Here is a 12,294-nt window from a genome sequence, read left to right as displayed (position 1 = left end):
TTGTCTCTTTTCACAGCCTTTGTTTTAAAGTCTATTTTATCTGATATGAGTATTGCTACTCCTGCTTTCTTTTGGTCCCTATTTGCATGGAAAATCTTTTTCCAGCCCTTCACTTTCAGTCTGTATGTGTCCCCTGTTTTGAGGTGGGTCTCTTGTAGACAACATATGTAGGGGTCTTGTTTTTGTATCCATTCAGCCAGTCTTTGTCTTTTGGTTGGGGCATTCAACCCATTTACATTTAAGGTAATTACTGATAAGTATGTTCCCGTTGCCATTTACTTTATTGTTTTGGGTTCGAGTTTATACACCGTTTTTGTGTTTCCTGTCTAGAGAATATCCTTTAGTATTTGTTGGAGAGCTGGTTTGGTGGTGCAGAATTCTCTCAGCTTTTGCTTGTCTGAAAAGCTTTTGATTTCTCCTTCATACTTGAATGAGATCCTTGCTGGGTACAATAATCTGGGCTGTAGGTTATTTTCTTTCATCATTTTAAGTATGTCTTGCCATTCCCTCCTGGCTTGAAGAGTTTCTATTGAAAGATCAGCTGTTATCCTTATGGGAATTCCCTTGTGTGTTATTTGTTGTTTTTCCCTTGCTGCTTTTAATATTTGTTCTTTGTGTTTGATCTTTGTTAATTTGATTAATATGTGTCTTGGGGTGTTTCTCCTTGGGTTTATCCTGTTTGGGACTCTCTGGGTTTCTTGGACTTGGGTGATTATTTCCTTCCCCATTTTAGGGAAGTTTTCCACTATTATCTCCTCAAGTATTTTCTCATGGTCTTTCTTTTTGTCTTCTTCTTCTGGAACCCCTATGATTCGAATGTTGTAGCGTTTAATATTGTCCTGGAGGTCTCTGAGATTGTCCTCATTTCTTTTAATTCGTTTTTCTTTTATCCTCTCTGATTCATTTATTTCTACCATTCTATCTTCTAATTCACTAATCCTGTCTTCTGCCTCTGTTATTCTACTATTTGTTGCCTCCAGAGTGTTTTTAATTTCACTTATTGCATTATTCATTATATATTGACTCTTTTTTTATTTCTTCTAGGTCCTTGTTAAACCTTTCTTGCATCTTCTCAATCCTTGTCTCCAGGCTATTTATCTGTGATTCCATTTTAGTTTCAAGATTTTGGATCAATTTCACTATCATTATTCGGAATTCTTTATCAGGTAGATTCCCTATCTCTTCCTCTTTTGTTTGGTTTGGTGGGCATTTATCCTGTTCCTTTATCTGCTGAGTATTCCTCTGTCTCTTCATCTTGTTTAAATTGCTGAGTTTGGGGTGTCCTTTCTGTATTCTGGCAGTTTGTGGAGTTCTCTGTATTATGGCGTTTCCTCACTGTGTGTGGGTTTGTACAGGTGGCTTGTCAAGGTTTCCTGGTTAGGGAAGCTTGTGTCGGTGTTCTGGTGGGTGGAGCTGTATTTCTTCTCTCTGGAGTGCAATGAAATGTCCAGTAATGAGTTATGAGATGTCTATAGTTTTGGGGTGACTTTGGGCAGCCTGTATCTTGAAGCTCAGGGCTGTGTTCCTTTGTTGCTGGAGAATTTGCTTGGTATGTCTTGCCCTGGAACTTATTGGCCCTTGTGTGGTGCTTGGTTTCAGTGTCGGTATGGAGGCATTTGATGAGCTCCTGTCAATGAATGTTCCTTGGAGTCAGGAGTTCCCTGGAGTCAGGGTTTGGACTTAAGTCTCCTGCTTCCGATTATTGGTCTTATTTTTACAGTAGTTTCAAAACTTCTCCTTCTATACAGCACCATTGATAAAACATCTACATTAAAGATGATAAGTTTCTCTACAGTGAGGGTCACTCATAGAGGTTCACAGGGTTACATGGAGAAGAGAAGAGGGAGGAGGGAGTTAGAGGTGACCCAAATGAGATGAGGTGAATCAATAGTGGAGAGAGTGGGCTAGCCAGTAGTCACTTCCTTATGTGCACTCCACAACTGGACCACTCAGAGATGTTCACAGGGTTATACAGAGAAGTGAAGAAGGAGGAAGGTAACAGAGGTGGCCAGAAGGATAAAAGGGGGAATGAAAAGGAGGGAGACAGATCCAGCCAGTAATCAGTTCCCTAAGTGTTCTCCACCGTCTGGAACACACAGAAATTCACAGAGTTGGGTAGAGTAGAGAGGGGTTAGGGAGGAGACACAGGCGACCTGGTGGAGAAAAAGGAGGGTCCAAAGGGAGAGAGAGCAGTCAAGCCAGTAATCTCACTCCCTAGTGAAAAATGGGTCCTGAAGATTGGGTCCTTAAAGGTACAAAATTGGTAACAAATACATAAAAGCAAAAATTAAAAATCTAGAGTAGAGTTTGGAATTTCAAAAATACGATGTTAAAGAAAAGAAGGAAAAGAAAGAGAGAAAGAACGAACAAACAAAAACAAACAAGGTCGCGAAAATTATAAAGAAAGTACAGGTACAAAATTGATAACTAATACCAGAAAGCGAAAATTAAAAATCTAGAGTAGAGTTTGGAATTTCAAAAATACGATGTTAAAGAAAAGAAGAAGGAAAAGAAAGAGAGAAAGAACGAACAAACAAAAACAAACAAAGTCGCGAAAATTATAAAGAAAGTACAGGTACAAAATTGATAACTAATACCAGAGAGCGAAAATTAAAAATCTAGAGTATAGTTTGGAATTTCAAAAATACGATGTTAAAGAAAAGAAGAAGGAAAAGAAAGAGAGAAAAAATGAACAAACAAAAACAAACAAGGTCGCGAAAATTATAAAGAAAGTACAGGTACAAAATTGATAACTAATACCAGAAAGCAAAAATTAAAAATCTAGAGTAGAGTTTGGAATTTCAAAAATACAATGTTAAAAAAAAAAAAAAGAAGAAGAAAAATAAAGAGAGAAAACAAACAAACAAATACGAACAATGTCACAAAAATTATAAAGAAAATACAGGTACAAAATTGATATCAAATACCAAAAAGCATAAATTGAAAATCTAGAGTAAAGTTTGGAATTTCAGATATACAATGTTATATAAAAGAAGAAGAGAAAGAAACAGAGAAGAAGAAGAAAAAAGAAAAAAAAAATCACAGAAATTATATAAAAAAAAACTATAGGTACAAAATTGATAACATATACCAAAAAGCGAAAATTAAAAATCTAGAGTAGAGTTTGGAATTTCAAAAATACAATGTTAAAGAAAAGAAGAAAAAAACAAAAACCAACAACAACAACAAAAAAAAACAACTAGGTCAAAAAATTATAAAATATATATATATGAAGTTTGCTGAAGAAGAAAAAAATAGGGTCTTTTTTTTTTTTTTTTTTTTTGCAAAGTAATAGGTTATAAAAGTGAAAATTAAAGGAACAATAGAGGACTTAAAATTTTTTTTTTTTTTAATAAAAAAAAAAAAAGAAAGAATGATCGTAAAAATAATAAAAATATATCTAGGACTTTTTTGTTTCTTTTTTTGTGGGTGTTGTGGGTTCAGTTCATTTTTGGCTAGTTCCTTGGTCAGATTTATATTTCTCAAGATCTATAGGCCCCTTCCTATGTAGTCCGTAGTAACCACAGGGTTTTGATCTATTGCCTGTAGCTTCCAAGGCGTTTCCCTCTGTTATATCTTCTTCTGTTTGCTAGTCTCTTCAGTATCTGGTTTCCGCCCTGACTCAAAGGGCATGGTGGAGGACACTTTTTTTTTTTTTTTTTTTTTTAGGCTTACTTGTTCAGTCGCGCTGTGGGGAGGGAGGGAGGGAGGGTGCAAACAAATAACACTGGCGTGGGCTCGCAGTGCCTCAGCCACCCTGGGTCTGCCCCCGCTCACGGCGCGTGTAGCCTCCCTGTCCACACTGCTCGGACTCTAGGTTGTTCCGCCGGGAACAATCCGAGGCTGGCCCTGGGCTGCATGCACCTCCCAGGTCCAAGCCGCTCAGGTTCAGGCACTCGGGTAGTCCTCAGAGGCGCAGACTCAGTTGGGCCTGCGTTTTGTACTCTTTCCAGGTCCGAGCGCCAATTTGCTCTTCCCAGGCGAGCGCCAATGCTGCGACTTATCGCCTCCCCGCCACTCGGTTATCTGGATGTAAAACCGGCGCACCTTCTCAGGCAGATGTTGACCGTCCAGACCCCCAAGAAGTTTTAGTTAGCAAAGAAGCCTGCTTACAATTTTATAGATAATGTCTCTCTGGGGCTGCGATTGCCCCCTTCCGGCTCTGGCTGCCTGTCACCGGAGGGGGAAGATCTGCAGCCGGCTATCTCTGTTCAGTCCTTTGTTCCGTGCGCGGGCCTGGCGGTCTTAGGTTAGGGCTGGCTTTTCGCGTGGTAGGTATCCCACAGTCTGGTTTGCTAGCCCAAATTATTTCGCTCAGATAGCGCTCAGGGTATTCAGGCCAGATTCTTACTCTCAGCGATGCAGCCCACGCCGCGCCTCCCTGCCCAGCCCCGATTCGCTAATGGCGGATGCAGGCGTCTGCGCTGCTTCTCTGCTGGGGGAGTTACCGTAGGGCTCGCAATCTGCGAGTTTTAAATTGTTTATTTATTTTTTCTCCCTGTTATGTTGCCCTCTGTGCTTCCAAAGCTCGGCACAGATTCGGCAGTGAGAAGGTTTCCTGATGTTTGGAAACTTCTCTCTTTTTAAGATCCCCTTCCCGGGACGGAACTCCGTCCCTCCCTCTTTTGTCTCTTTTTTTTTGTTTTTAATATTTTTTCCTACCTCCTTTTGAAGAGTTGGGTTGCTTTTCTGGGTGCCTGATGTCCTCTGCCGGCATTCAGAAGTTGTTTTGTGGAATTTACTCGACGTTTAAATGCTCTTTTGATGAATTTGTGGGGGAGAAAGTGTTCTCCCTGTCCTACTCCTCCGCCATCTTGGCTCCTCCCCCTCGAAACATATGTTTTAACAAGCAAGCAAAGTCTTCCTCTGAGATTTGATCTTGTTTCTTCATTTGGTGTTATAACCAGTGGGAATGAAATTACAAATAGATTATGTTCCAAATATTTGCTTTCCAGTCAGTCATTTGGAACTTGTGGCTTTCGTTTTAATTGAAACACTTTACAAATAATGGTAAGATTTCTAGGCTAGCTCACAACGGCCTATTTAACCCAGAATATAATTGTAAGGGTATATAATTGCAATTAAACATGATAGAATGTAACATTAGTAAGTAGAAAGGGAAACATTAAAACAAATAAGAAGTAGTGTTATATTAATCTTAGATATAATTGCTTAGGCAAAGAAAGCAAGGCCTGAGAGTAAGAAGTCTACTAAATGCAGAGAAAACATCTGTGAAGGGGCAAACCAGCATGATGAATTCTGAGATGGCTACAACACACAGAGTGTGATGTCGAGTGGATTCTAATAAGCCTGGGCAGGCGAGCCTTGCAATTATTGTAGCCTTCATGTGCCATGCCAAGAAGATGGGGTTTAAGTTTAGGGGATGGGAAGTTAATGATGAATTGTATGTAAAAGTATGGTGTGATCTGATTAGCAACTTGAAATCTTACCCTGATGACAATCTTAAGGATAGATAAGAAAGGGGTGACAAAAGAGGCAGGATCAATTAAAAAATATTGAAATGGTGGAAAGAAGAGATGAAAGCCTGACTTAAGTTATAATCCAGTATTCCGAGGAAGGGGAAAAGTGGTCGGATATGAGAGGTGATAAAGAGATAGACATTTGGTTTCAATTACTAGTTATTATCATTGGGGTGGGGGAAGAATGAACCTTTATGATTTCCCCTTCACTGGTTTGAGAGATGGAAAAATTAATTGGGCATCTCTTGGTGCCATTAATCAAGAAACAGGGTGTGGTATGAAGAGAAGTCTGGAAGAAAACGTAATGAGTATTTAGTAACATGATTTGCATGAAAAGTAGTCTTATCTTTCAATCATAATCCAGATATTTTATAATAATTTATAGTGGGAGTGATTTCCTAAGATAACCTGCCAGAAAAGGGAGAACAGAAAGGGTACAGAGGTGTTATAAAGAATTTATGTGTACTTACAGAAAAGGATTATCAAAGGTGTACTTTCATGACTATAAGAAATGCCAGCAGGAAAAATTAGATGAAAACAGCTTACATTAGATCTCTTGAGAGGGAAGAAGGAAAATTCGACAAAGAGCCAAGGAGTTACCAAACCAGGCTCCAGTTTGGAATGGGTACCATCAGTCCAACTGGAGGTGGGGCTTGTTTGGGTTTAAGGGAAAGAATTTAGGAGGAAATGTGTAATGGCTTGTTTAGTCAGATGCATGTTTTTATAGTATTGGAATAGCACCATGGATTATTTTAGTTGTGATTTCCACTCTTAAAGTTTTCCTAAGACTCTCTTTGAGATATAACTTGATAAAATTAAAATCATCCTTGCTAGGTAGATAGTATGTCTATTATATGTGCTATACCTATAGTGTATTTCACATGACTTAAAATTTATAACTCCTTATAATATTTTGTAACACAGGTTCAATTTTCTCACCACTTAATTTCATCTTTGCCCATCTGTTTTCCCACATGCAAATCAAAGATCTTCCTCCTCTGACACCTAATCTTCCCTCTCATTATTTTTCATGTCATTTACATGCCTGCGGGTACAGGGAGAATAGAACTGTAGCAATAAAAAAGCAGGCAATATGCCGGTATCTTTGGAAATTTGAAAGTTCTTGAAGGACTAGTCATCACTTAGCATTTAGTTTTCTTCCAGAAAACAAAACAAAATGAATGACATTATCAACAACAAAATCAAACAATCTAGTCCAGACCATCAGCTGTTTTTTGTGTGCGTTAATTGATTTCAATCTGAAAGCTGGCATATGGCCTGGAATTAATTTTTATAATTTGCTTCTTCTCTACAGAAAATGGATCCACAGGAAACTGATGAAGATGATAAGTTTTTATAACCAACTCCTATGTAAGCCTTATTATACTTATGAATGTGATAAAAATAAGTGAATGTGACTAAAACAAAGCAAAAACAATATAAGTATTTTTAAGAAAGTGTTGCAAAAAATAAATATGTGATGAACCGATAAAGTGGGGGAAGATCTCTAAACAGAATCATTTTCCTTGAAGGATGACATTAAAGATAGGAATATTTCTATGGAAGATTTCTGAAGTGTACACTTAAGTCAAACAATCTAAATAAATACAATATTATCTTAGTTGAAGGTTTTAGCTGACAAGTAGCTGAAAACTACACTAGCAAACTTAAAAGTATCCAAGAAAAAACTTCAACATTTAGCTTATCATTTGAAAACTGCCATGGCAACAAATATTGTCTACTTTTTAAGCCAAACATATTTTTCATATGTTTTAGAGGCTTTGTAGATACATTCAAACAACATAATAAAAGTTACACAAATGCATTAATTAATTAATTTACTAAAACTTTAGTTAGTTCTAATCTGTTATGAGAACTAAGATATACATCAGTCAAGGAAGAACATATGAGCAATCTTACTTAAGAGACAGACAGGAGCACAAATAAAGTAAAATACAATGTTCTTTAGCAAAATCAATATCCTAAATTTGAGTAAAATTAATTATAAATGTCATGAAATATCTTAAAAAACAATTTCACTGGCATGTTGTAATAGGTCAAAATTACATAAATGCATTGCCATCATCTCTGCACATTTAATGAATATGAAAGAGATGCTATAGAAATAAGACACATAATTTCTTATAATAATACTGCTGCTGAATTTTATATAAATACTGCATCATATTATATTTTGAAATTTTCTACAACTGAGTGCATTAGACAAAAGTCAGTTGGATAAAAGAAATTAATAGGGAAGAGTTAGCCTATGATGAAAGAATTAAATCACTCAGATTTAACAACATTAACTCAAGCACAGTGAAAATTATGTAAGATAATATTGTTTATGATGAAATTTATGTAAGATGAAGAATCAAGGAGATAAAACTGATTTTATGAACAAGTTGTAATATTAATTGAATAAATCACTACACATATATGATCAAAACTAAGAAAAATCTGCTTAGAAAGAAAGTCTGGAAAAAACATATCTAATACTATATTGATAGTGAAAGCTTTTGGGAGAGAGCCTGGATAATCTCTTGTTACTTTACATTTTATTCCAACGCTTAGAACAAAGACTTATTAGTTTTATAAGGATAAAATCAAGTAAACTTTCTTAAAATGAATGAAATGAAGCCTTACTCCAATAATGGCATTGCTTTTCTCAAAGCCCAGCAGCAAGACCCTATACTTTCATTTATATATTACACAGATGTCCTAGCATGTGAATGAGCTTGTGCATGATTGAAATGAGCAGATGCTTATTTCTCATTGCTTTGTTGCCACTTTTGGGGTGGAGTTAGATGTAAAGGCCAGTGTAAGAAAGTTGGAAGAGAACTGCAATTCTGCCATATCTACTCAAAAACGACAGAAAGATCTCTGTTCGTTTCCAAGGCAAACCATTCAATATCACAGTAATCCAAGTCTATGCCCTAACCAGTAATGCTGAAGAGGCTGAAGTTGAACAGTTCTATGAAGACCTACAAGACGTTTTAGAACTAACACCCAAAAAAGATGTCCTTTTCATTATAGGGGACTGGAATGCAAAAGTAGGAAGTCAAGAAACACCTGGAGTAACAGGCAAATTTGGCCTTGGAGTCCAGAATGAAGCAGGGCAAAGACTAATAGAGTTTTGCCAAGAAAATACACTGGTCATAACAAACACCCTCTTCCAACAACACAAGAGAAGACTCTATACATGGACATCACCCGATGGTCAACACCGAAATCGGATTGATTGTATTCTTTGCAGCCAAAGATGGAGAAGCTCTATACAGTCAGCAAAAACAAGACCAGGAGCTGACTGTGGCTCAGACCATGAACTCCTTATTGCCAAATTCAGACTTAAATTGAAGAAAGTAGGGAAAACCACTAGACCATTCAGGAATGACCTAAATCAAATCCCTTATGATTATACAGTGGAAGTGAGAAATAGATTTAAGGGACTAGATCTGATAGATAGAGTGCCTGATGAACTATGGAATGAGGTTTGTGACACTGTACAGGGGACAGGGATCAAGACCATCCCCATGGAAAAGAAATGCAAAAAAAGCAAAATGGCTGTCTGGGGAGGCCTTACAAATAGCTGTGAAAAGAAGAGAAGCGAAAAGGAAAGGAGAAAAGGAAAGATATAAACATCTGAATGCAGAGTTCCAAAGAACAGCAAGAAGAGATAAGAAAGCCTTCTTCAGCGATCAATGCAAAGAAATAGAGGAAAACAACAGAATGGGAAAGACTAGGGATCTCTTCAAGAAAATCAGAGATACCAAAGGAACATTTCATGCAAAGATGGGCTCGATAAAGGACAGAAATGGTATGGACCTAACAGAAGCAGAAGATATTAAGAAGAGATGGCAAGAATACACAGAAAACTGTACAAAAAAGATCTTCACGACCCAGATAATAACGATGGTGTGATCACTGACCTAGAGCCAGACAACCTGGAATGTGAAGTCCAGTGGGCCTTAGAAAGCATCACTACGAACAAAGCTAGTGGAGGTGATGGAATTCCAGTGGAGCTCTTCCAAATCCTGAAAGATGATGCTGTGAAAGTGCTGCACTCAATATGCCAGCAAATGTGGAAAACTCAGAAGTGGCCACAGGACTGGAAAAGGTCAGTTTTCATTCCAATCCCAAAGAAAGGCAATGCCAAAGAATGCTCAAACTACTGCACAATTGCACTCATCTCACACTCTAGTAAAGTACTGCTTAAAATTCTCCAAGCCAGGCTTTGGCAATACGTGAACTGTGAACTTCCTGATGTTCAAGCTGGTTTTAGAAAAGGCAGAGGAACCAGAGATCAAATTGCCAACATCCGCTGGATCATGGAAAAAGCAAGAGAGTTCCAGAAAAAACATCTATTTCTGCTTTATTGACTATGCCAAAGCCTTTGACTGTGTGGATCATAATAAACTGTGGAAAATTCTGAAAGAGATTGGAATACCAGACCACCTGACCTGCCTCTTGAGAAATGTGTATGCAGGTCAGGAAGCAACAGTTAGAACTGGACATGGAACAACAGACTGGTTCCAAATAGGAAAAGGAGTTCGTCAAGGCTGTACATTGTCACCCTGTTTATTTAACTTACATGCAGAGTACATCATGAGAAACGCTGGAATGGAAGAAACACAAGCTGGAGTCAAGATTGCCGGGAGAAATATCAATAACCTCAGATATGCAGATGACACCACCCTTATGGCAGAAAGTGAAGAGGAACTAAAAAGCCTCTTGATGAAAGTGAAAGTGGAGAGTGAAAAAGTTGGCTTAAAGCTCAACATTCAGAAAACGAAGATCATGGCATCCGGTCCCATCACTTCATGGGAATCAGATGGGGAAACAGTGGAAATAGTGTCAGGCTTTATTTTTCTGGGCTCCAAAATCACTGCAGATGGTGACTGCAGCCATGAAATTAAAAGACGCTTGCTCCTTGAAAGCAAAGTTATGACCAATCTAGATAGCATATTCAAAAGCAGAGACATTACTTTGCCAACAAGGGTTCGTCTAGTCAAAGCAATGGTTTTTCCTGTGGTCATGTATGGATATAAGAGTTGGACTGTGAAGAAGGCTGAGCGCTGAAGAGTTGATGCTTTTGAACTACGCTGTTGGAGAAAACTCTTGAGAGTTCCTTGGACTGCAAAGAGATCCAACCAGTCCATTCTGAAGGAGATCAGCCCTGGGATTTCTTTGGAAGGAATGATGCTAAAGCTGAAACTCCAGTACTTTGGCCACCTCATGTGAAGAGTTGACTCATTGGAAAAGACTCTGATGCTGGGAGGAATTGGGGGCAGGAGAAGAAGGGGACGACAGAGGATAAGATGGCTGGATGGCATCACTGACTTCGCTGGACGTGAGTCTCAGTGAACTCCGGGAGTTGGTGATGGACAGGGAGGCCTGGCGTGCTGCGATTCATGGGATCGTTAAGAGTCGGACACGACTGAGCGACTGATCTGATCTAATCTGATCTCTGACAGTGCAAGTAGTATCTCTAGTTATATCTAGCAATAACCTATATTTTTCCTCTTTTTTAGGAAATAATCAAAGCAGCATTGACACAAACCGCCTGAAAATTTAAAAACAAACACTAATTAGTGTTTGCTTTGAAAGGACATATATTAAAATTGGAAAAATATAGACAGAAAAGATTAGCCTGGCCCCTGTGCAAAGATGACATTCAAATTTTTAAAGCATTCCATATTTTTATCAAAAGGTAACTGGATTAAAATGTGGTATACATATACAACAGAATATTACTCAGACATAAAAAAGAATGAGATATTGTTGTTAGCAGCAAAATGGATGAGCCTAGAGAATACTACATTTGGTGAAGTAAGTCAAAGACAAATATTATATGATATAACTTATATGTGGAATATAAAAAATAATACAAATGAATTTATATACAAAACAGAAAGACTCACAGATACAAAAAAGAAACTTATGATTTGATCTCTGCTCCTTTTCTTATTAAAGCTTTCCAATAACTAGTGTTATAATTAAGCATTTATGCTGTACACAGATCAGTGAACACATAGATTCTTGCCCATTTGAAAATGGTGTTTAAAATATATGCTCCTATGTCAAGTATCACTCTATGTGAAAGAGAAGAATAAATCTCTCTCACGTTGACCAACAATTCAGACAGTAACTTTGAATATCCACAACTCCATGTTTTCAAAAGAACAAATAAAACTTTGATCTCTCTCTGGTGATATTTTATTTTCATTCCACATCTCATTTCTTTGTCATTTGAATTCATACTCTCATAATGTAGAGAGATTTTATTTTTCTTTTTATGGTGGTAAAACAGTTTTTAGTGTGTTCTTACTCCTTTAGCTACAGAGAAGTTTTGTTTAATACACCAATAAGAAATGTGTTCTCAAAATAAAATTAAAGTATGAAAAAGGAGGCCAATTGGTTCAGCAGTAAAAATCCACCTGCAGTGTAGGAGTTGCAGTTTCCATCCCTGGGTCGGGAAGATCCCCTGGAGAAGGAAATGGCAACCCACTCCAGTATTCTTGCTTGGGAGATCTCAGGGACAGAGGAGACTGGCAGACTACAGTCCATAGGATTGCAAAAGAGTCGGACACGACTTAGCAACTAAACAACAACAATAACAATTCCTTACAAAGCCAAGACTGTTGATGTTTATTATGTTTCTATCAGTAATATGTTAGGTTTTCACGCAACTCAAAGATATATAGACAAGATATATGATTTCTTTCTAGTGCTTAGAGTCCAGTAGGGGAGATAAGCCTTACACTTGAAACTTTTCCTTATAACAATGTAAAAATATAAATTCTATACAAATCAA

At 37.6% G+C, this 12,294-nt stretch overlaps 1 non-coding gene across 1 annotated transcript; it reads left to right on the top strand.

Annotated features, from left to right (window-relative positions):
* The first annotated feature begins 11,073 nt into the window (after nucleotides 1-11,073).
* Nucleotides 11,074-11,182, top strand: LOC133247007 (U6 spliceosomal RNA). Its single transcript, XR_009736244.1, has one exon. It is a non-coding gene; the product is annotated as a U6 spliceosomal RNA (small nuclear RNA).
* Nucleotides 11,183-12,294: the final 1,112 nt, after the last annotated feature.

Source organism: Bos javanicus, chromosome 4, assembly GCF_032452875.1.
Source record: "Bos javanicus breed banteng chromosome 4, ARS-OSU_banteng_1.0, whole genome shotgun sequence".
NCBI classification, from domain to species: Eukaryota; Metazoa; Chordata; class Mammalia; order Artiodactyla; family Bovidae; genus Bos; species Bos javanicus.
The sequence above is the reverse complement of the archived record's forward strand: the minus strand, read 5'-3'. Positions and strand labels throughout refer to the sequence as shown.